General features: G+C 38.2%; 1 protein-coding gene and 1 non-coding gene across 2 annotated transcripts in view; one reads left to right on the plus strand and one right to left on the minus strand.

Annotated features, from left to right (window-relative positions):
* The window catches only part of MAGI3 (membrane associated guanylate kinase, WW and PDZ domain containing 3), a 245,060-nt gene that overhangs the window by 128,583 nt on the left and 92,233 nt on the right, over positions 1-24,244 (minus strand). The gene's annotated exons all lie outside the window — the stretch shown is intronic.
* TRNAG-GCC (transfer RNA glycine (anticodon GCC)) lies at positions 10,391-10,463 on the plus strand. The gene has a single exon. It is a non-coding gene; the product is annotated as a tRNA-Gly (tRNA).

The raw sequence follows: 24,244 nt of genomic DNA on the forward strand, positions 1-24,244 counted from the left end.
ATAGGTTTACCAGGTTACTATGTAGGAGGTTATTTTAGTACCTCAATATAGCTGCAATACTCATCAGTCACCTTAAAGGGGGAAACAGAGATTTCTGTTAATATCATGTTATGTATTATAAGGCTTCCCAAAAGCATCGTCAGTTTAGTCAGTGATAGTGCCCTGCTTTCTCCTTTTTTTCTTCCAACACACATTTGTTAAAATGTACTTAATTTTTTATATAATGAAAAGAGAGGACGAAAAACCACTAGAAAAGAAAAAGGCAAAAATTAATGACTAGACAGTCCAAAGAAATGCAATGACCTGTAAACACTGAAAAAAGATACTCCATTTCACTCATGATAACTTCAACTTCACTAATATGATAAATACTAATCAAAACAACATGAAATTAAAAGACGCTTACTCCTTGGAAGAAAAGTTATGACCAACCTAGACAGCATATCAAAAGCAGAGACATTACTTTGCCGATTAAGGTCCAGTCTAGTCAAGGCTATGGTTTTTCCTGTGGTCATGTATGGATGTGAGAGTTGGACTGTGAAGAAAGCTGAGCAGCAAAGAATTGATGCTTTTGAACTGTGGTGTTGGAGAAGACTCTTGAGAGTCCCTTGGACTGCAAGGAGATCCAACCAGTCCAGTCTGAAGGAGATCGGCCCTGGGATTTCTTTGGAAGGAATGATGCTAAAGCTGAAACTCCAGTACTTTGGCCACCTCATGTGAAGAGTTGACTCACTGGAAAAGACTCTGATGCTGGGAGGGATTGGGGGCAGGAGGAGATGGGGACGACTGAGGATGAGATGGCTGGATGGCCTCGCTGACTCGATGGACGTGAGTCTGAGTGAACTCTGGGAGTTGGTGATGGACAGGGAGGCCTGGCATGCTGCGATTCATGGGGTCACAAAGAGTCGGACACGACTGAGCGACTGAACTGAACTGAATCAAAACAACACAGATACCACTTCTCACCCATCAACCAATAAAATAAATCAACACCGTTGGTGAGGTTGTGAAGAAAAAGCACTAGTATAAAGTGTTGATGGGTGCAGTGGCATACCAAGAGGGGGTGATGGAAACAGACCATGTCCGGTGCCCAGAATAAGGAGGTACACTGTCCACAGAAAATTTATAAACTAAAACTTGATCTGCTCCTTACCATCACGTGATGACAATTTTTCTAAATGTCAACAATAAAACGCTCTCTGAAAAAAATTTTTAGTTTTTCCAAATTTTAAATAATTGTTGTGGTTGTTGTTCAGCTTTAATAACATATATGTAAGTTTCAAATTCAATACTTTTATTACTTATTTTTCAAACAATGAACTACACATGAAGTTAATTTGAAGAACTCCCAGTTGGGCCTCTGATATACATGGATTCAGTTCTACACATTCATTTCAGAAGTTAAATCTGTAATGTTCTGAAATGGTCCAAATTCCATTTGAGCAGTTTGTCTCTAGCCCCCATGTTATATTACCTGCTCCTGCATTTAAACAATAGATTCCAAATAAACAATGACAGCTGTAAGCTATTTCTCTTTTCTAGGTTATCTTTTTCCCTGCTGGGAGGTTTTAGATGAGTTAATCAGACACAAAAACACTTGCAGACAGCCGGAATTAGCCTTGAACAATGACTAGTAATGCACAAAGCTTTAAAAACAGTTATTTAAGGAAGAGTGCATGGAAATGGTGGTTAAGGTCATTAACTATACAACAATAAAACATAGGAAATGGACACTTAGAAAAAAGAATCAAATTTTGAAGGATGCTAGGAGCTGTATATTTGTCACCCTGCTTATTTAACTTATATGCAGAGTACATCATGAGAAACGCTAGGCTGCAAGAAGCACAAGCTGGAATCAACATTGCCGGGAGAAATATTAATAACCTCAGATATGCAGATGACACCACCCTTATGGCAGAAAGTGAAGAGGAACTCAAAAAAGCCTCTTGATGAAAGTGAAAGAGGAGAGTGAAAAAGTTGGCTTAAAGCTCAACATTCAGAAAACTAAGATCATGGCATCCGGTCCCATCACTTCATGGGAAATTGATGGGGAAACAGTGGAAACAGTGTCAGATTTTATTTTGGGGGGCTCCAAAATCACTGCAGATGGTGACTGCAGCCATGAAATTGAAAGACGCTTACTCCTTGGAAGAAAAGTTATGACCAACCTAGATAGCATATTCAAAAGCAGAGACATTACTTTGCCAACAAAGGTCCGTCTAGTCAAGGCTATGGTTTTTCCAGTGGTCATGCATGGATGTGAGAGTTGGACTGTGAAGAAAGCTGAGCGCCGAAGAATTGATGCTTTTGAACTGTGGTGTTGAAGAAGACTCTTGAGAGTCCCTTGGACTGCAAGGAGATCCAACCAGTCCATCCTAAAGGAGATCAGCTCTGGGATTTCTTTGGAGGGAATGATGTTAAAGCTGAAACTCCAGTACTTTGGCCACCTCATGTGAAGAGTTGACTCATTGGAAAAGACTCTGATGCTGGGAGGGATTGGGGGCAGGAGGAGAAGGGGACGGCCGAGGATGAGATGGCTGGATGGCATCACTGACTCGATGGACGTGAGTCTGAGTGAACTCCGGGAGTTGGTGATGGACACGGAGGCCTGGCGTGCTGCCATTCATGGGGTCGCAAAGAGTGGGACACGACTGAGCGACTGAACTGAACTGAACTGAGGAGAGACACCAAAAGATGTTGCTCTTAGATTACTAGGAGAAACCAAGAGGGCAATGCTTATTTGAATGTCTGGTTATTAACTAGTGGATCAAACAGTGTCCATGTTCACTATCATTCCACCATCTTCTCTTGATTTTGTTGAAAAACTTCAGGAGATTTTTTTTTTCTTTTAACTAAATGCAATAAAAATTCAAGATGAATTTTCTGGTGGAGATATTTTAGCAAACATTTTCTATAATGTACTCTATTTTAAAATTTACTTTTAATAGTGTGATTGTCTATTCAAATGTTCAATAAAAGGAAATATTTAATGTATACATTTTGTTTCTATCACTACTATATTTTATTTCATGGTCATTTCTGAAAATAACTTTATAATATAGAAGAGAGATATATTACATAATTACCTGCTGTATGTTCAAATACACTAAATATGTCCCCGTAGGGTATAAAATGATACAAAGAGCATAGAAGAAAAAACTGGGACAGTTAGAGTTACAGCTATATAATAACAAACATCAACAGCAGGAGGCTAAATAAGAAATTTAAAAACAGTTACTTATGATGGAGGAGGTGAAAGGACTGAGGCAAGGGGAAGATGTAGAAAATCGAAACACAAGTATAATTTTTAGTATAGCCTGACTTCTGAACTATACAAATGCTTTATACATGCAAGAGAATAAAACTAAATTTAAAAATCTAAGTTAGCAAACATTAACACTGAAAACAAATGGAAATAAATGAAGTTAATTGCATATCAAACTGTTAATATAACTATATGAAGACAAAAATAACATTTCAAATCACTTTTGAACATAGTACTCTGACCTGTGTCCTTACTGAGGTATATTCTAAAAATATTAAAAATTGCAAAGAAATCTTACACTTCTCACATAATGGTTACAATATTAATATTAGTTTTTATAATTTTGAACCTATTTTATTTGCACTATCAGATAAAAATATAGGTAGTTATGTAAATATTATTTCAAACAAAGATGTTCAATGAAAGACAAAAGATACAAGTAATGAACATCTCTAATGTTCATATCGTGCTTTCTAAATACTCTTCTCCATCAAAAGGAACCAAAGCTTCCTGGAGAAATGACTGGTTCTAGATCTGAGACAGGGATAACATAAGTGAGTCTTTATGTTTTTCTAGAAAGGGAAAAACCAATGAAGGGCAGTCAAAAGGGCATAGAGGCAACTCTGAGAGGCTCTCGCCAGACATCTGAGAGAATTTAAGTCTTAAAAAGAGTAACAGTTATAACTGACAACAAATGGAACAATAAAAACCCATGAGTCCATAATAACACTCTAAAAAAAGAGAAAAAAAGCATAAAATCAGCAGAGGAGACTACAGCACCAAACTTCCTGTTCTCAAAACTTCTCATTAAAAGTAAACAAGCATTTATTCTGCCTTTTGGGGAAGGAACTGCTGTCCATCCCCAGTGGAAGAGGAAAAGGTCTTTAAGAATGCCAGCTAACAGATGTAGAAGGAATGATAGAATTATCAACGAAATAATTACCTTCCAGATTACTTCCTAATTTCGAAGGGGAAAATTATATTATTACACAGAAAAGATCAAACTTAGTATTGTTAACAGTGTGATGATCTGACATCCTCCTGAGGTAACACAATATGAAATATATATCACCTATGACATATCCTTGCCCCAAATTTTCATCTAATTACACCAAGCCTTTAAACTGAGTTTCCTGTTTACAGGAATCACGAAGGATAGAGGAACAAGATTAATGATGCTCTGAGGAAACAATCAGACAAATACAGAGTTTAGAACACTCTGGTTTCTTAAAAAGAAAATGTTCCTCTCCAAAAAAAAGAGCTCTGGAATACAGGAGACTAAAGAGGCATAACACCCAAAGGCAACACACGAACCTTGATTGGATTCTTTTAAGGGAGGAAAAAAAAAGAATCTATAAAACATTAAGATAATCAGCAAATGTCAATATGGCCTGAATAGTAAGTGATACTAACAAATTATTGTTAATTTTCTTGCATGTGATAATGGTATTGAAAGGTATAATAGAAATACATGCTAAATATCTTAGGAATGAAGTATCATAAAGTTTGCAATTTACTTTGAAATGATTTGACTAAACACACATACTCAAAGGTAAGTACGGAAGTAAGGTAATGGGATCATTACCAAGGTATTCACTGGCCAATTCCTTTTAAGCTTTTTGTAGGTTAGAAAATTTTCATAACCAGAAATTGAAAAAACAGAGAATTCTTATCAACACAGTATTAATGAATCCAAGCAATATGTACTTTAATAGGACACATTATTCATAAAAAGACATAAGAACTCATTCTATGTTCTCTGCCATTCTGCCAATCAGGAAACAATCTTATATCTTTTACAGAAGCAAAACAGCAGTCAGGAACACCTTCCCTACCTTAGTAAATTGACTTCTTTACAATTCTAGATTTTCTCAACAGAGGAAGAATTTGCTTCTACCTGACTGCCACTTCATCTCAGCTCAAAGTCCTCTGAAGGCCAAGTTAATGTAAATGGAGTTGTACTGAATGCTGAAAGCCTTCTAAACCCTCCACTTGGCACCCAGTATTACACCCTGGCTTATGGCCTAAATCATACACTCCTAAAGATAGCACAGCCTTTTAGGCCCCTCCCTCCCTTCCTTGCATGCTCTTCACTGGTCTCATTTACTCTTCCAACTTCTGTAATGACCACCTGCTGCTGCTGTTGCTCACCTATATTCTCACAATTCCCCAAAGGATATCCGAACTCATACCTTTCTCCCTACTTCCATACTTTTCTGCCTACTGAATGTTTTCACCAGGGTGTTCCCAAAGTTCCTCAGAAACAGCAAGCCTAAATGAGAAGTCATCATCCCTCCTCCCCTATAAAAAAAAAATCTACCATAATTTATCTCAGAAGCCAAATTAGAAACCTAGGCATCAATCCTGGTTCTTCTCACATCTCAATGAAATATCAAATTAATAATAATATTGCTAAAAAATTGCAATGATAATTATTACAGAACCTAACAGCTACACAGTACTAACCATGTATTTGGCACAGTTCTACACTCTGTACAAATTAATTAATTTAATCCTCACACAATACTATGAGATAAGTATTGTGTTTCTTCTCATTTTACAATGAGTAAATCAGATTCAGAGAAGTTTTGCAATTTGCCAAACTTTACAAAGATACGTGGAGAAAAGTTATGACCAACCTAGACAGCATATTGAAAAGCAGAGACATTACTTTGCCAACAAAGGTCCATTTAGTCAAGGCTATGGTTTTTCCAGTGGTCATGTATGGATGCGAGAGTTGGTCTGTGAAGAAAGCTGAAAGCCAAAGAATTGATGCTTTTGAACTGTGGTGTTAGAGAAGACTCTTGAGAGTCCCTTGGACTGCAAGGAGATCCAACCAGTTCATTCTGAAGGAGATCAGTCCTGGGTGTTCTTTGGAAGGAATGATGCTGAAGCTGAAACTCCAGCACTTTGGCCACCTCATGCGAAGAGTTGACTCATTGGAAAAGACTCTGATGCTGGGAGGGGTTGGGGGCAGGAGGAGAAGGGGACGACCGAGGATGAGATGGCTGGATGGCATTACCGACTCAATGGACAAGAGTTTGAGTGAACTCTGGAAGATGGTGATGGACAGGGAGGTCTGGCGTGCTGCCATTCATGGGGTCGCAAAGAGTAGGACACGACTGAGCAACTGAACTGAACTGAACAAAGATACTAAGTGGTAGAGTTAGGATCTGAGCCTGAGTGTTTGGGCTCTAGAGTCTGTTTTCTTTAACTAATAGACTATGCTGCTGCTGCTGCTAAGTCGCCTCAGTCGTGTCCAACTCTGTGTGACGCCATAGACGGCAGCCTACCAGGCTCCCCCATCCCTGGGATTCTCCAGGCAAGAACACTATACCTCCCCCTCAATCACCAAATAGTATTTGATTTCACCTTCTGAATATTTCTCAAACTCATTCAATTCTCTTCACTTTAACAACCACTGTCCTAACGCAGGTCACCACCATCTTTTGTCTGATGAAGCCAATAGCTTCTTCCCTGGATTCCTGTTCCCCAATGTAGCAGCCAGGATAGTTTTCCTGAAGTACAAAGCTGATTACATCACACCTCTGCTTTCACACAGAAACTTAATGGTTTCTAACTGAACTCTGAATAGCATTCAAATCCATTAATGGGATTAACAGAGCCTCCCACTTTCTTCTTTAGCCTCCTTTCCACCCTCAATTCCTTTGTAGTTTCCTCTCCATACTCTATTACCATTGTAATTCTTACATTCCTCAAATGTCACTTTTTCTAGCTGAAATACTCCTCCTCCAACCTCTGATCTGCCTATTTCTTAAATTACCTTTATATCTACATTCATGGACATGGATGTCATTTCTTTGAAGAGCTTTCCTGATCTCCCAACTCCTAAGTTACTTGCCTTAGTAGTTGGGCAGTATTTGATTCCTTGCTGCTAAGTTGCTTCAGTCATGTCCAACTCTATGAGACCCCACAGACAGCAGCCCACCAGGCTCCCCCGTCCCTGGGATTCTCAAGCCAAGAACACTGAAGTGGGTTGCCATTTCCTTCTCCAATGCATGAAAGTGAAAAGTCAAAGTGAAGTCGCTCAGTCATGTCCGACTCTTAGCGACCCCATGGACTGCAGCCTACCAGGCTCCTCCATCCATGGGATTTTCCAGGCAAGACTACTGGAGTAGGGTTCTCTGATTTGATTCCTTAGGGCCCCATAATATTTTTATCAAATATATACACCCATATGTTTCACACTGAATTATAACAGTCTATTACTTGTCTGTCTCACTCCCTAGACTGAGAGCATTTAGGAGAACAGGGACAACGTACCAAAAGCAAAAGCTTGAAAAATACTAAAGAATTAACAAAATGCAATAGAACAACTTAAAGCCTTTGTCAAACAAAATGACCTTCTTGATCTAATTGTATTTTTCTTTATAAATCTTATCTTCTGGAATATTCTACTCAAAACATTTATTGTTAATAACCATCCACATTACTCACATTATCTCCCTTATTCATTTATCTTCTCAAAACTTGGAACTATAATAGTTAAAATTATAAAGATAAAATACAGCTTAACAAGATCATGCTATCTTTTAATCTCTATATGCAGTTTTCAAAAGAACGTTTTAAAAGGCAATGACCCTAGACTTTTCAAAAATGTCAGTGTCACAAAAAGGAACAAAAAAGAGAGGAAAAGAATGAAAAGAAAAAGAAATGCAAGGAAGAGCAGTAAGGCTGCTTCAAATTAACAGTCTGAAGAGTCAGAACAAGTAAAGCAAATGCTTCCTGCCTGGACTCTAGATTTTCAAAATGACAGAAAGAAAAGGAAAAGAAAAATGCTAAAAAGACATTTTTGGAGCAACTGGAGAAATCTGAACACAGCCTATATATTAAGTACTTTTCTCATTCTTACATTTCTTGACTATAAAAATGGTATTGTGATAATGCAGGAAAATGTACTTATTCTTAGGAGGTATATGGTGAAATATCATGAGTATCAATGATGCATGCCACTTGCTTTCAAGTAATTTACCTAAAAAAATACATGTACACACAGAAGAAAGAAAATGCAAATTTGGGATAGGTTAAAAATTAATCTAAGTGAAAAGCAAATACTCATTGACTCTTCTTTTTCTGTTTTTTTAGGTTTCAACTTAAAAAAAGTTGGGAATAAATAACATTTACTGAGTAATTAATATGGGCTGGACACCATTCTAAAATATTTACATTATTAACTCACTTAGTCATCATAGGACACCTGTGACGGCAGTTAAGGCTATAGGACTTACTAGTATCATTCCTATTTTATAAATGAGTAGCCTAAGGCATTAAGACATTTAAGTAATTTACCCAAAGTTAAAACTAGCTGTATCTATGTAGCCAAAAAATAAAAAATAAACACACAAAACAGGCTCTTAGAGGACAGAAGGTGAAGATAAGCACACAAGCAACTATAAAGAAATATACAATAAACCAAGAGATGCACATATGGCACTGCAGGAATTTAAAGGAAAAAAAAGAGACAACAAAGTTCAAATCCAGAGTCCATGCTTCCTGGTTTTCCATCTTGTGTACTTTTGTGCAGCTACAGACATAACAGAAGACTCTGACACCCAGTTAGAAAACAGACTGGAACAACCATTTTTTTTAAGAGAAACACAGACTGGAGAAAAATTCTAAGCCTATTATATTAAGGTGGTGAAACTGAAAAGAGAAATGATAGGAGAGAAAGCAAAACTGATTAAAACTAGGGCTTCCCTAGTGGCTCAAATGGTAAAGAATCTGCCTGCAAGGCAGGAGACCCGGGTTCAACCCCTGGGTCAGGAACACATCCTGGAGAAGGAAATGGCAACCCACTCCAGTACTCTTGAGAACTCCATGGACAGAGGACCCTGGTGGGCTACGGTCCATGGAACCAAAGAGTTGGACAAGACTGAGTGACTTTCACTTTCAATGCAGGAGTAGAGGTGGAATAAAAGGCTGATGACATGGAGGTGGAATAACAGGCTGAAACAGAAAACAATGATAATTGACTTCTTTTCATATAAAAGTTTGTATAAAATCAAAATTTAATTATGACTAGTATTGGATATTGCTTCACAAGTGGCTCAGTGGTAAAGAATCTGCTGGCCAATGCAAGAGGCGCAAGAGATACCTGGTTAGCCCTAGACGCAAAAACGTTAAGCTAAAATTACTAAAATTATTAGTTATTAAAATGTTAGTAAGCAGGCAGAACATAAATAGGTTCCAGTATAGTGGTTCATCACCCTAAAACTATATAATTAAATATCATCCCTCCTTCTCCAGCACAAAAATCCAAACTCAGAACAGGACACTAAAAATTTTTTTAAAAATAACAATCTTAAGACTACACAGTAGTGTCTATAAGAATACACAGACACATAAACAGTAGCGTAAGGAAATATACTTTAAAATCTCTTATGAAATATAATTCAATAAAATAACTTACCTATGTTTATTTGTTTACATTTCTATCACCTTTGCTAGAAGATGGACTCCTTCAGGGCAGGAACCATGCCTGATGGTTCATTTCTATAGCCCAAATACCGAAAATAGGTACACAATAGGCATTCATACGTTTGTGGAACTTACACATGTGCATGGAACTTATGCATGAAGAACTAAGGATAATAAAGTCTCAATATATTGATTCATATTGTGATCATTTTGTAACATATCATTTTTATGTATTAAAAATACAACATCAGATCTAAAAGTTGAATCGTTGAAGTCTGAACTGACCATGTTTCAAACCACAGACATTAGCTATCATAAAACAGGAATGAATTTACTATCATCTTTCAAAGCAATAATGATTATGGTAGACAAAATTTACCTACAACCACTCAAGTTACACTGCATGTGTGCAGAAGAGAGTTAATAATATAGCAGATCTTAGACTGCTATCCTTAGAAAACTGTTCCCAAGTTCTTTTGGGAACTTGGATGTCAAGAGGGTATCCACAATTCCCTGATAAGAATGCCTCACTGTGTCTAAACTGTTTTAAAAAAAGAAAAATGTGGTGCACAGTGAATTACTGCTTTTCCTTTTGGAGTCTAGAATTCTGGTAGGTATTTGGCAGAGGATGCCTATGTGACCAGCTGCCATAAAAACCAGGCATTGAAAATCTAAAGAGCTGGGACTTCCTTGGTGGTCCAGTGGCTAAGACTCTGTGCTGCCAATGGAGAGGGCACAGGTTCGATCCCTGGTCAGGGAACTAGATCCCACATGCTGCAACTAAGACCCGGCGCAGCCAAATAAATAATTAAAATTTTTTTAAAAAAGGAAGAAAATCTAAAGAGCTTCCCTGGTATACAATAGTTCACACACGTTGTCACAACTCAGTGCTAGAGAAATTAAGGGCATCCAGTGTGATTCCACCGGGAGCTTGAACCAAGTTTCCTCAGTCTCTGAACCATTCTGCAAAACCCTTCCTTTTTTGCAGAAGGAAATTTATAGCTCTGAGTTGGACTCTATATTCGGTCTTGAGAGTGCTCCCAACAAATCACCAAACCTACAAGTGGTCTTGAAGACCCTGACACAAACATGCTACATCAGACAGTGGCAACATTATTTTGGGATAAGGAACATTATTAAAGATTTAACACATTTCCATAAAAAGTAATGACAAAAGAAATTTAAGAGAAATCATCAAGATTTTTACTTTGGACTGTGTTTTCCAATAATTACTTCTATCCCATGGTTAATATAGGCTTCCCTCATGGGATAAGGAAGCAAAAGATTATTAATTATGAGAAATTCAATCGTACTTTAAGTTATGAACCAGATCTCAAGCCTCCAAAGTAATGGCATTATTCTTAAGAAATCTCATTTCCATCTCAACCTACCCTCCAAAAGTTCATAGAAAAGCCCAAAAGACATACCTCTAGAACAACATTCTGGCACTCAAGATTACATTTTAAAAGAAAAATTCCTGATGCTTTTGTTTCTGTTTACATAAATAGGATTAGGATTAAGTCAGAAAGCATCAACACTTCTCCCTTTTTTCTCCTATAATGATGTGGTGCTCATAATAATAATGGAGAAAACAAACTATTATTCATTCCGCTGAAGAAATAAAATTTGGAGATAGTATATATTCAAAAATTATTTAGCTGCTTCCTGCACTGTATATTTCCATTTACATATAAGCATTTACAAGAATTCTTAGATCTTCATTCCCTTAGAATAGGCATATTTTATATAATACATAAGATAACATTCTAAATAAATTACTTTTTAAATTAAAATGGTTAGATTAAGATCTTTAGAGACAATACACAATGCTCACTTTTACTTATCATAGGAAAATGTATTTGACATAACAAGTTCCATGGTAATTTCACTTTGACATAATTCTGCTAAAATTCAACATTCGAAAAACAAAGATCATGGCTTCTGGTCCCATCACTTCATGGCAAATAAATGGGAAAACAATGGAAACAGTGACAGGCTTCTTGGGCTCCAACATTACTGCAGATGGTGACTGCAGCCATGAAATTAAAAGACGCTTGCCCCTTGGAAGAAAAGCTATGACAAACCTAGGCAGCATATTGAAAAGCAGAGACATTACTTTGCCAACAAAGGTCTGTCTAGTCAAAACCATGGTTTTTCCAGTAGTCAAGTATGGATGTGAGAGCTGGACCATAAAGAAGGAATGCCAAAGAACTGATGCTTTTGAGCTGTGGTGCTGACAAGACTCTTGAGAGTCCCTTGGACTGCAAGGAGATCAAGCCAGTCAATCCTAAAGGAAATCAGTCCTGAATAAGCATTAGAAGGACTGATGCTGAATCTCCAATACTTTGGCCACCTAATGTGAAGAGACGATTCTGGAAAAGTCTCTGATGCTGGGAAACATTGTGGGCAGGACGAGAAGGGGATGACAGAGGATAAGATGGTTGGATGACATCATTGACTCAATGGACACGAGTCTGAGCAAACTCCGGGAGATGGTGAAGGTCATGGAAGCCTGGCGTCCTGCAGTCCATGGGGTCATAGAGTCAGACATGACTGAGCGACCGAGCAACAATGCCAAATACAGGCATAAATTAAAAGACGTTGGCTCCTTGGAAGAAAAGCTTTGACAGACAGCGTATTAAAAAGCAGAGACGTCACTTTGCCGATAAAGGTCCCTATAGCCAAAGCTACAGTTTTCCAGTAGTTACGTATGGATGTGAGAGCTGGACCATAAAAGAAAGCTAAGTTCTGAAGAACTGATGATTTCAAATTGTGGTGCTGGAGAAGATTCTTGAGAGCTCTTGTGACCCCTGTAGTTCACAGGGTCACAAAGAGTCAGACAGACGACTGAACAACAAATATGCAGACATGTAAGAAAAGGCACAGCAAAGTTTCTTTCCAGAGATATGATTTTAACTACTCTCCTTTTCCCAACTACTATCCTGAAATTAAGCATAAGGCCAACCATATTGTTCAGTGGAAAGCCACTGCTTACATAAATTTTAAAAATTACTACTATTGAATTTATAAAGCCATACTGTAAGACATCAAAGTACAGGAAACAAGCCAAGTTGAACACAGTAAGTAAAAACAACAGCCATAAATCTAAAACTTCATTCATTCACTTAATCAACATGAAAGAACTTTCACTGGGGACAGAAAAATGTTGTCCTTGCACTCCACCAGCAACACGGGAGGTGTGCTACAGGTGTTATCACAGAAGCCAGTAAGATAGATTTGTGGTCACAAAAGAGGAAGTAGTCAGCTTTAGAGGTTCTGAAGGATATGATAGGAGAAGGAGGATATGAGAGGAGAAGGAAATCTTCCTGGCAGGCAATGAGGAGCCATTAAAGGGTTAAAAGAAAGGGCACTGGAAAGATGAAATTTCTGTTTTACATTTGTCTTGTAAAGTAGAGAAACAATGGGAGGAATGAGACAAAATCTGACTTTGAATCTTGCCTCCGTTGTTTATTTATACCTGGGTGAGCGACCCTGGTCCCTCACTTCATATCTATAAATGAAGATATTACCTACTCCATAGGGTTGTTTTAAGGATTAAATGAGACAGTGCGATAATCATGTAAAAGGTTTCACACACTAGCACAAAGCATACATTCAGAGTCGAGTCACATTTGGAGGTCATATATAAATACAAAACAATGTTAGTTAGGTTGCAAAATTTGTTTCTTCATGTGATGAAGTTCTTGACTAATTTTAGATATTTGAGAGGAGATAGTAAAATTTACTTTCTAGCTTTCATTCTCTCATTCTTTTTAATCGAAACTCTACATCCAGCCATGCTACCACTTTGCAAATCCCATTTCAATAAGTGTCATGTCACAAAAATCAAATAGTCCCAAACATTACTCATATCAGTCAAATATCACAACAAAATGATAACATCAGGCCTTGAGAGTCTGGTGCAAAGACTTCACAATTTTCTTTGCCATTTTTATTGGAAAAAAAAATTCCCTTTCATACTTTTATTTTGCCACTGTAAAGTTCAACTAATGAGAAACTTTATTTAAACAGCTAATGCAAACTTTATTTATAAGAAGCTCAAACTAGTTGTATCATGCCACACATTCATTAGAATACAGTGACCCTTCAGGGCTACAAGGAGAAGAGCTCACAAATTCAAAGGAGACCCTAAATCAACACCTATCTGAAAAGCTCCACAGTATCCACATCAGATTTACTTATAAAGATACATAATATCTGCTGTAAACTATCAGGCAAAGGTTGGCAGTCAGGGCACTGACCCAGAACTACTAGACGTCAAAAATGTATTACAGTATGAAAATTTCTGTTATTTGTCCTTCAAATTTTACATTTTAGAAAATTCTTTGCCATCTTTCATATCCTGGAGGTAAATTTTACGTTTGAGATTTGGATCTGTGGCTTAAGAGACCTACAAGAGGACAAATGTTTTACATCATTAAGCAGACTACTCTGAAGAGAACAGAATAAAAAGAACTGGTTATAAACATCTTACATATTTTGAGGTGAATATATTTTATTCCTCTTTCTTACAAAAATAACAAATATAATTTGCTAAGCAGACAGAATAAAAAGAACATAGAGCTTTGTATGGCTTGGTGGCAGTTTTCTCCGTCATCTTCAAACTGAACATTCAAAGTATTTAGATCTTTAAGTGCTTGCTGCAGTAATAGAGTTAATTATGCTCTCTTCAGGGCCTGCAATTTACAATTAAAGCCAAATAGAGATCTTAACATTTCATGTGTAAGTCTTTCAGTTTTCAGAATGGAAGATTAAAGTGCTTAAACATCTACAAGACACAGCACAACTTTGATTTAGAAATCTAACGCCTGACATACAAGACAATTTTTTTATGATTCCCTCAGTCCCAAAAATGTATATGAAGCATTTTTGCCCACTCTTTTCTGGGTGGTGGTGCTCAAGTAGCTAAGTCTTGTCTGAATCTTGCAACCTCAGGGTCTGTAGCCTGCCAGGCTCCTCTGTCCATGGGATTCTCCAGTCAGGAATACTGGAGTGGATTGCCAATTCCTTCTCCAGAGGATCTTCCCAACCAAGGAATGAAACCTGGGTCTCCTGCGCTGCAGGCAGGTTCTTTACCAACTGAGCTACCAGGTTGATTTTATTGATTTTTAAATATGGCATTCTTTTATCCATTTAGTATTTGCAAATTAAAGTTACTATCTTTTCTCCCTTAAAGAACTAAATGATCTTCAAATTTAAAGAGAAATAAAGACTACTAAAGGAGAAATTTTTTTATTTTTAAAATTTATCACCCATATAGACCAAAGCCAGGAATTTCAAACCCTACTACAGTTAGGTGAGGGGAGTGGGGAAGGGTATGATGGAGATAGTAACTTGAACTCCAATACATTCCAAATAATGAAATCTTCTTCCATACTTATACTTCATTAATTACAGATGACATGTAAAAAAGTAGTTCACACATCACTATAATCATGCTACTTTTATAGCCCCAATTGGCTGCCATCCTGAAAGATGATGCTGTGAAAGTGCTGCACTCAATATGCCAGCAAATTTGGAAAACTCAGCAGTGGCCACAGGACTGGAAAAGGTCAGTGTTCATTCCAATCCCAAAGAAAGGCAATGCCAAAGAATGCTCAAACTACTGCACAGTTGCACTCATCTCACATGCTAGTAAAGTAATGCTCAAAATTCTCCAAGCCAGGCTTCAGCAGTACGTGAACCATGAACTTCCAGATGTTCAAGCTGGTTTTAGAAAAGGCAGAGGAACTAGAGATCAAATTGCCAGCATCCGCTGGATCATGGAAAAAGCAAGAGAGTTCCAGAAAAACATCTATTTCTGCTTTATTGACTAAGCCGAAGCCTTTGACTGTGTGGATCACAATAAACTGTGGAAAATCTGAAAGAGATGGGAATACCAGACCACCTGACCTGCCTCTTGAGAAACCTGTATGCAGGTCAGGAAGCAACAGTTAGAACTGGACATGGAACAACAGACTGGTTCCAAATAGGAAAAGGGGTACGTCAAGGCTGTATATTGTCACCTTGCTAATTTAACTTATATGCAGAGTACATCATGAGAAACACTGGGCTGGAAGAAGCACAAGCTGGAATTAAGACTGCCGGGAGAAATATCAATAACCTCAGATATGCAGATGACACCACCCTTATGGCAGAAAGTGAAGAGGAACTAAAAAGCCTCTTGATGAAAGTGAAAGAGGAGAGTGAAAAAGTTGGCTTAAAGCTCAACATTCAGAAAACGAAGATCATGGCATCTGGTCCCATCACTTCATGGCAGATAGATGGGGAAATAGTATAAACAGGGTCAGACTTTATTTTGGGGGGCTCCAAAATCACTGCAGATGGTGATTGCAGCCATGAAATTAAAAGACGCTTATTCCTTGGAAGAAAAGTTATGACCAACCTAGATAGCATATTCAAAAGCAGAGACATTACTTTGCCAACAAAGGTCCGTCTAGTCAAGGCTATGGTTTTTCCAGTGGTCATGTATGGATGTGAGAGTTGGATTGTGAAGAAAGCTGAGCACCAAAGAATTGATGCTTTTGAATGGTGGGGTAGGAGAAGACTCTTGAGAGTCCTTTTGACTGCAAGAAGATCCAACCAGTCCATTCTAAAGGAGATCAGTCCTAGGTGTTCTTTGGAAGGAATGATGCTAAAGCTGAAACTCCAGTACTTTGGCCACCTCATGCGAAGAGTTGACTCATTGGAAAAGACTCTGATGCTGGGAGGGTTTGGGGGCAAGAGGAGGAGATGACAGAGGATGAGATGGCTGGATGGCATCACTGACTCGATCGATGTGAGTTTGAGTGAACTCCAGGAGCTGGTGATGGACAGGGAGGCCTGGCGTGCTGCAATTCATGGGGTCACAAAGGGTAGGACACGACTGAGCGACGGAACTGAACTGAACTGAGAGCAGTATTCCTGAAAGGTGCCTTTTCCTCAATTATTTCAACTTCCATTGGGCCAAAACCATGTAACTTATAGCCCAATATCAGCTTCATTAAATGTCCTTTCTTACTAATTTTCATAAAGCTACTATCTAGCCACTTACAGTAAAAAAAAAAAAAAAAAAAAGATTTCTGATTCAGTTCTTTAAATCTATAAAGAAACTGAGGCACAGGGAAGATGAAGGACTGGCCAAGTCTGCCTAGAAAGTGTATATATACATGACTTTCTTATGAACTATTTTCACCTCACTTCCTGTTACTACTTAATACACTTATAAATTCTAACAACAGGGTTTAGAAGCCTAAAACTATTTAGAGCAAAGCAACTATAACAAAAACAAAACTATTCTAACTTGACCTCAGATCAGAGAATACCCCTAGAGTTTAGCAAAAACTAGGGAGATGCTAAGTAGGAACAGGATTTCTGCTATTAAAATAATCTCAGCTTTCAGACATCCATTTATTTAAATATGGGTTGAGTGCCCAATCTATGCCAGGCCCTGCGATAGGTAGTGAATACAACTAGCTCTCATGTCCATAGCAACAGAGTAAAGCTACTCTTGGAGCTCTTCAATACATATTTCATGCTGGGAGTGGTTTCCTTTTTTCCTTCAATATTATTTGTGACATTCAATTTAACTTGATTTTACTGAAGATGTTTCAGTCTTTTTCTGTGAGTGGGGTAAGTATTAGGACAAACATTTGCCTGACAAATGCAATTATTCAATGTAGTGATATACCAAATTTTTATGCAGTGATAGGCAAATTTTTATGCAGACAGTAGAACATAAAAATGTAATAAACCTGTAAATAGTTACCTTGAGGAGGCAGGGAAGACACCTGCCATTTCATGAATCAAAATCTAAACTAATCACCTAGAGACATAAAAATGAAAGTTACACACCTATAAGATTTGTATAGCAAATACTGAAGTTCAGTCACACTCAAAATGTGAAACTGACTTTTTGCTGACTGAAAGAAGGCAAACAACAAACCAGATGATATAAAACAAAAATGGTTTTTTTCCCTCCCTCTAAGCATACACATGCTTAGAAGGGAAAATTCCAGCTGCTTCAACTGACCAGCTTCCAAGTAACCAACATGTGGTGCTTTGATCTGACCACTATTATCTATTCAAGCAAAAACAAAATACACAAATAACCTGGACAAGCACAAAGTTAGACATAATTTGAGAGTTTGCACAATTAAAAAATGACTACTCCTGCATTCTTTCCCAACTTGTATTTGTATATGGTCAGTCTGCTGTAATATTTGTTAACTCAGTTTTGAATATTTATTACCAGGCAAATTTTAACAAGGTTTTATAGATCATACTTTAAAGATACCTCCCCCTACCTACAAATAAATTACCAGAATATTCTGAACAGGTCCTACTATGAAAGAACGTGATGGAAAGGAGATACTGTATTCCTCAGATCTTTTTACAAGTGAAAAAATTCTTTCAGGGAAAAAAGTGCTTAAGCCCTATGCTGCTGCTGTTCAGTCGCTTCAGTTGTGTCTGGCTCTGTGCGACCCTTTGTACTGTAGCCTGCTAGGATCCTCTGTCCATGGGTTCTCTAGGCAAGGGGTTCTCAATGCACTAGAGTACATTGCCAGGCCCTCCTCCAGGGGATCTTCCCAACCTAGGGATCAAACCCCGGTTTTCTACATTGCAGGCAGATTCTTCGCCACTGAGCCACCAGGGAAGCCCCAGTTTAAGCCCTATAACCGTACCTAGTTCAACATCCAAAGCCACAGGAAACATCCCTATAAGACAGCACCACATGGGCACAAAAAGGAGGATTACAAAAATAATGACTAGTCTACACTTTGAAAGTCCCTAATCTAGTGGGAAAGACATAAACAACTGTAACGAAACGTTAATAACAGAGATCTAAACACCTGTTACAACGATGCAGAGTCCTAGAGAAATCAAAGGACGCTTGAAAAACAAAACAATAAGAGAATGACACTCAGGGCAAACAACGCTATGTGAAGATGGAATCAGGAAGGCAAGTTTGGAAAGGGCAAGCAATTTGATACAGTTTGATGACTGGGGGAGGATGACAGTGAAGGATATGAAACCAGTAAATTAGCCGGAGGCCAGAACAGTGAGGGATTTATATGTCATGCTCATACTATGTCACTTCAGTCATGTCCGACTCTTTGTGACCCTAAGGACTGTACCCCGCCAGGCTCCCCTGTCCATGGCATTCTGCAGGCAAGAATCCTGGAGGAGGTTGCCATGCCCTCCTTCCAGGGGATCTTCCCGACCCAGGGATCAAACCTGCGCGGGGGTTCTTTACCACTAGCGCCACCTGGGAAGCCCAGGCTCAGGGTAGGCCCTAGAATTTTTCCTCGGCATAGAGACGTTGCAGACATTGAAGCAGGAGTGTGACATGTGATCTGTCAAGAGCGTAGAAGAGAAACAGTCAAAGAAGCACTTCAGGAAGATATTAAATAAACTATTAAAGTTTATTTATTAAATAAATAATAAATGAAATATTAAACATTATTAAAATAAACTATAAAATTATTAAACAAACTATTAATAAAACATTAAAAATTCACTAATTAAAGTTTATTTTTAGTCTTAGTGAAAGAAAGTTATTAGCAGAAGGGATAGACTCAAGAATTATACTGAAAACACAAAACACATATTTGTGATTTGAATCATGGGCACATTTACATACTTCAAATGCTGTGAGGGTAGATGATATCGTCCCACCCAAATGTAAAAACAAACATGTTAATTAAGGCCCAGGATTAAGTTTATTTTATAGCTCTGTTTATCTTAGCAGTTTATTGCTCTTCTGTATAATGTTTAAAAGTATGTTATCAAATACTGAGTTTCTATTACCTAAGTAGCAGTTACAATACTAACAATACACAGGAGGCTATGGTTTACAGATATTTGGTTTTAAAAAAACTTAATTGCATTTTTTTAAATCTAGTCCATGGGATCGCAAAGAGTCAGACACGACTGAGCAAACTCACTTTCACTGAGACAAAACGGGGACCATAATTGGGAAACAATGATATAAAAAAATACAACTCATAGGCAACCTTTGAATAATTATTTTCTTAAGAATTACTTTTGCTCATTCTTACACACAGAAACTGCACATGTGCAACAATGACATAATTTGCATGAAGATAACTGAATACCATTCATTAGTGATGACTGAAACTTTATTGTGACTTCAGCTGAAAGAATTAACAAGGTGGCAAAAATATAAATATCTTGACAAAAATATAAATATACTGACAAGTATAAATGGAATCTAGAAAGATGGCACTGGTGAATTTATTTTCAGGGCAGCAATGGAAAAACAGACATAGAGAACGGACCTAGGGACACAGGGGAAGGTCCAGCTCCTCCTTTCTCACTCCTCCCCCAAAGCTATTAGAACCAGCGTGGCAGACTAGGAACTGTGATAACTGCCCGAAGCAAGAACAGCTAAACAAGGTGAGTTGTGACAGCATCAAGGTGCATTTATTTACTATTTTAATGAACCTTTGGGTATGTGAGGAAAATGAGCCAGGCCTCCAAAAACAGTATGGATTCTAATCCTCTGACCAAGAGATTATGACCCTCACTTGGAAAGTGGGGTGTTTGTCTTTAAGATTTACTCTTTGCGATCACTTCACAGAATCTCATTTTCCCCTTAACAAAAATACTGAGATGTACATTCCTTATGTTTACACACCATGTTTCTTTTTTCAATTTGTATTTTTTCATAAATTAGGAGGGGTTAAAAGAGTGGAGACTTGTTTGGAACTTAAATTCTAATTACTCTTTGTGGTGGACAGTGAAAATTACCATTTCGGTTTGCTCAAGCTCCCTATACCTTTCCTTCGAGGAATGGAATCCATGGCCTAGGAGTGGCCAGTCATCTTTTAGGAGTATTAACCAGTCCAAAAGGGCCAGGTTCCTCCAATAAGCCTGAATGTAAATAACTATGGGAAGACAGGAAATCTCTCTGTCCTCTGGGGTGTCATACGAGCTAAGTCAGTAGTCATATTTTCCCTCTCTTGTACAACAAACCTATCTATAGCAGAAAAAAATGATATCACATTACAAAGAGAAACTGGGTCTCTTCATTCAGTCATTCACTTAACATTTAGTAAACAGCTGCTGTGTGCTAAGTGTTGTGATGGGCACTGGAGACAGAAAAACAAAGCAGTATGGTGACTGTATCTTGTGAATCAAAAATCAAGACATTACCTGTTGAAAGATGTTTATGTAACTTCTGGATGTGAGATGTCATCTTAGAGACAGATTTTTTTTAATTGAAAAACATGCTAACTTCTAATACATTTGGATAGTTAAAGACGAAAAAAAAATCACTAAGATATCCAAAGTTGGAAGTATAATCGAAACAGGTAAAATTCACATTTGCTGTAATTCTAAGGAATCAACTGGCCCTTACATCTTTAAGTTACAGTTTTTCAACACCATGCAAAATGTAAGAATAAAAAAAGACTAGTGAAGTAAGAAAGTAATGCCCTAAGGCATCACTACAAACAAAGCTAGTGGAGGTGATGGAATTCCAGTTGAGCTATTTCAAATCCTAAAAGATGCTGCTGTAAAAGTGCTGCACTCAATATGCCAGCGAATTTGGAAAACTCAGCAGTGGCCACAGGACTGGAAAAAGTCAGTTTTCATTCTAATCCCAAAGAAAGGCAATGTCAAAGAATGTTCAAACTACCGCACAATTGCACTCATCTCACATGCTAGTAAAGTAATGCTCAAAATTCTCCAAGCCAGGCTTCAACAGTACATGAACTGTGAAGATATTCAAGCTGGACTGAGAAAAGGCAGAGAAACCACAGATCAAATTGCCAACACCCACTGATCATCGAAAAAGCAAGAGAGTTCCAGAAAAACATCTATTTCTGCTTTATTGAATATGCCAACGCCTTTGACTGTGTGGATCACAATAAACTGTGGAAAATTCTGAAAGAGATGGGAATATCAGACCACCTGACCTGCCTCCTAAGAAATCTGTATACAGGTCAAGAAGCCACAGTTAAAACCAGACATGGAACAACAAGCTGGTTTCTAATTGGGAAAGGAGTACATCAAGGTTGTATACTGCCAGCCTGCTTATTTAACTTATATGCAGAGTACATCATGTGAAATGTCGGGCTGGAAGAAGCACAAGCTGGAATCAAGATTGCCAGGAGAAGTATCAATAACTTCAGATACGCAGACAACACCACCTTTATGGCTAAAGAGCCTCTTGATGAAAGTCAAAGAGGAGAGTGAAAAAGCTCGCTTAAAACTCAACATTCAAAAAACTCAGATTATGGCATCTGGTTGTATCACTTCATGGCAAACAGATGGGGAAACAATGGAAAAAGTGACAGACTTTATTTTTTTAGGCTCCAAAATCACTGCAGATGGTGACTGCAGCCATGAAACTAAAAGATGCTTGCTTCTTGGAAGAAAAGCTATGACCAACATAGACAGCATATTAAAAAGCAGAGACATTACTTTGCTGACAAATGTTCATCTAGTCAATGCTATGGTTTTTCCAGTAGGCATGTAAGGATATGAGTGTTGGACAACAAAGAAAGCTGAGTGCTGAAGAATTGATGCTTTTGAACTGTGGTATTGGAGAAGACTCTTGAGAGTCCCTTGGACTACGAGGAGATCCAACCAGTCCATTCTGAAGGAGATCAGTCCTAAATATTCACTGGAAGGACTGATGCTGAAGCTGAAACTCTAATACTTTGGCCACCTGATGCAAAGAACTGTCTCACTGGAAAAGACCTTGGTGCTGGGAAAGACTGCAGGCAGGAGGAGAAGGGGACAACAGAAGATGAGATAACAGACAGGAGTTTGAGCAAGCTCCAGGAGTTGGTGAGGGATAGGGAAGCCTGGTGTGCTTCAGTTCATGGGGTCACAGAGAGTCAGACACGACTGAGCAACTGAACTGAAGTAAGAAAATAAAAATGTTATCCCCTCACAAGTAGGATTGGGGATACCATAAAATATGATGGAAATGCTTAGATGCTAACTAAATACCCATATGCTGCTTGTTTCCCCATATGTACAACAGGAACAATAATAGTAGCTACCTCAAGGGTTATTTGAAAATGAAAGAATATATGAAAAACACTTGAATAGCTTGCATATTGTAAATAATAAGCAGTTTTGTAGCCCTAAGGCTTACTGCCATTACAACAAAACAACAAAATTGAGGGTCCAAGCATTTTCTGAAAGAATTCAAATAGCAAACACTGGAAAGCAATCTTCATCCATTATCACAAAAGACTATGAAGTCTTTGAGATTTAAATGAAAAAAGAGCTTTTAATCACTGCCCCCCTTTCAATGCACCTCTTTGCTTTTCTAATACCCTAAACACTTCTGCTTTATAAAGGTTAAGGATACTAAAGTATATTCAAATTCTAAAGTATTTGTTCCCTGTGATTCAAAGTGGACTCAAAGTATATAGGGTCTTTCCTGATTTTCTAGTTCCAGTCCCTCTACCTTCAAAACATGTCTGAAATCTGGCCCCTTGCTCACTACTTCCATTACTATCTCGCTAAAAGAGACACCACCATCTCCTGACTCCCTCAGGAGTGCAGTAGTCCTTGCTCTTATCTCCTAGAGTCAGTTTCCCACTACAGAAGCCAGACTGAGTACTCCCACATCCAAATGAGGACAGCCTCCAGTGCTCACAACCTTCCAGTCACTTTCCATCACAACCAGATTAAGAGCCAGTCTCTTTACATGAGCAACTATGTCCAAGTCACCTACTCCCAGCCTCCTTCTCCCTTCGCTACACTACAGTCACTGTGGTCTTCCGGGTCCTAGAACACACCAAGCCAATCTGGCCTCAGGGCCTTCTGACTTTTGTCTGGCTGAAATGGCCTTTTTTCATATTCCCACCTGGCCAGTTTCCTGATTTCACTTAGAGCTTTTGTCAAATTCACCTCCTCAGAGAAAAACCTTTCCTGACTACCTCATCTTACATAGTCACCTCTCCTTCCTTCACCTTCCCTGAATCTTTTTATCCCTTTTCTCCATTGTAGTTATGTGATCTGAACTATATATGTGTTTATGTTAACAGGGACCTCGTATGTCTTATCATTGTAGGCCCTATAACAATGTCTGATACAAAACAGGTGCTCAATATATATTTGTTGAATAAGTAAAAGCTTCTTACAAACATCAATTAATACACCCTATATAAGCTGACTGAAGCAGACAATATAAAATCGATTGCTGAACCCCAGTCTTGCTAAGGTGAAGCAGATACTAATAAAATACATTAAAAAAAAAAAAAGATAAATGCTAAGAGGTTAGCCATGCTCTCTGCTGGCATCTAACATTACCTCTATAGTGGCGTCTCTGGAGAAGGCAATGGCACCCCACTCCAGCACTCTTGCCTGGAAAATCCCATGGATGGAGGAGCCTGGTAGGCTACAGTCCATGGAGTCGGAAGGGTCAGACACAACTGAGTGACTTCACTTTCACGCATTGGAGAAGGAAATGGCAACCCACTCCAGTATTCTTGCCTGGAGAATCCTAGGGACAACAGAGCCTGGTGGGCTGTCGTCTATGGGGTCGCACAGAGT

Source organism: Budorcas taxicolor, chromosome 3 (assembly GCF_023091745.1).
Source record: "Budorcas taxicolor isolate Tak-1 chromosome 3, Takin1.1, whole genome shotgun sequence".
In the NCBI taxonomy this organism is placed as follows: domain Eukaryota; kingdom Metazoa; phylum Chordata; class Mammalia; order Artiodactyla; family Bovidae; genus Budorcas; species Budorcas taxicolor.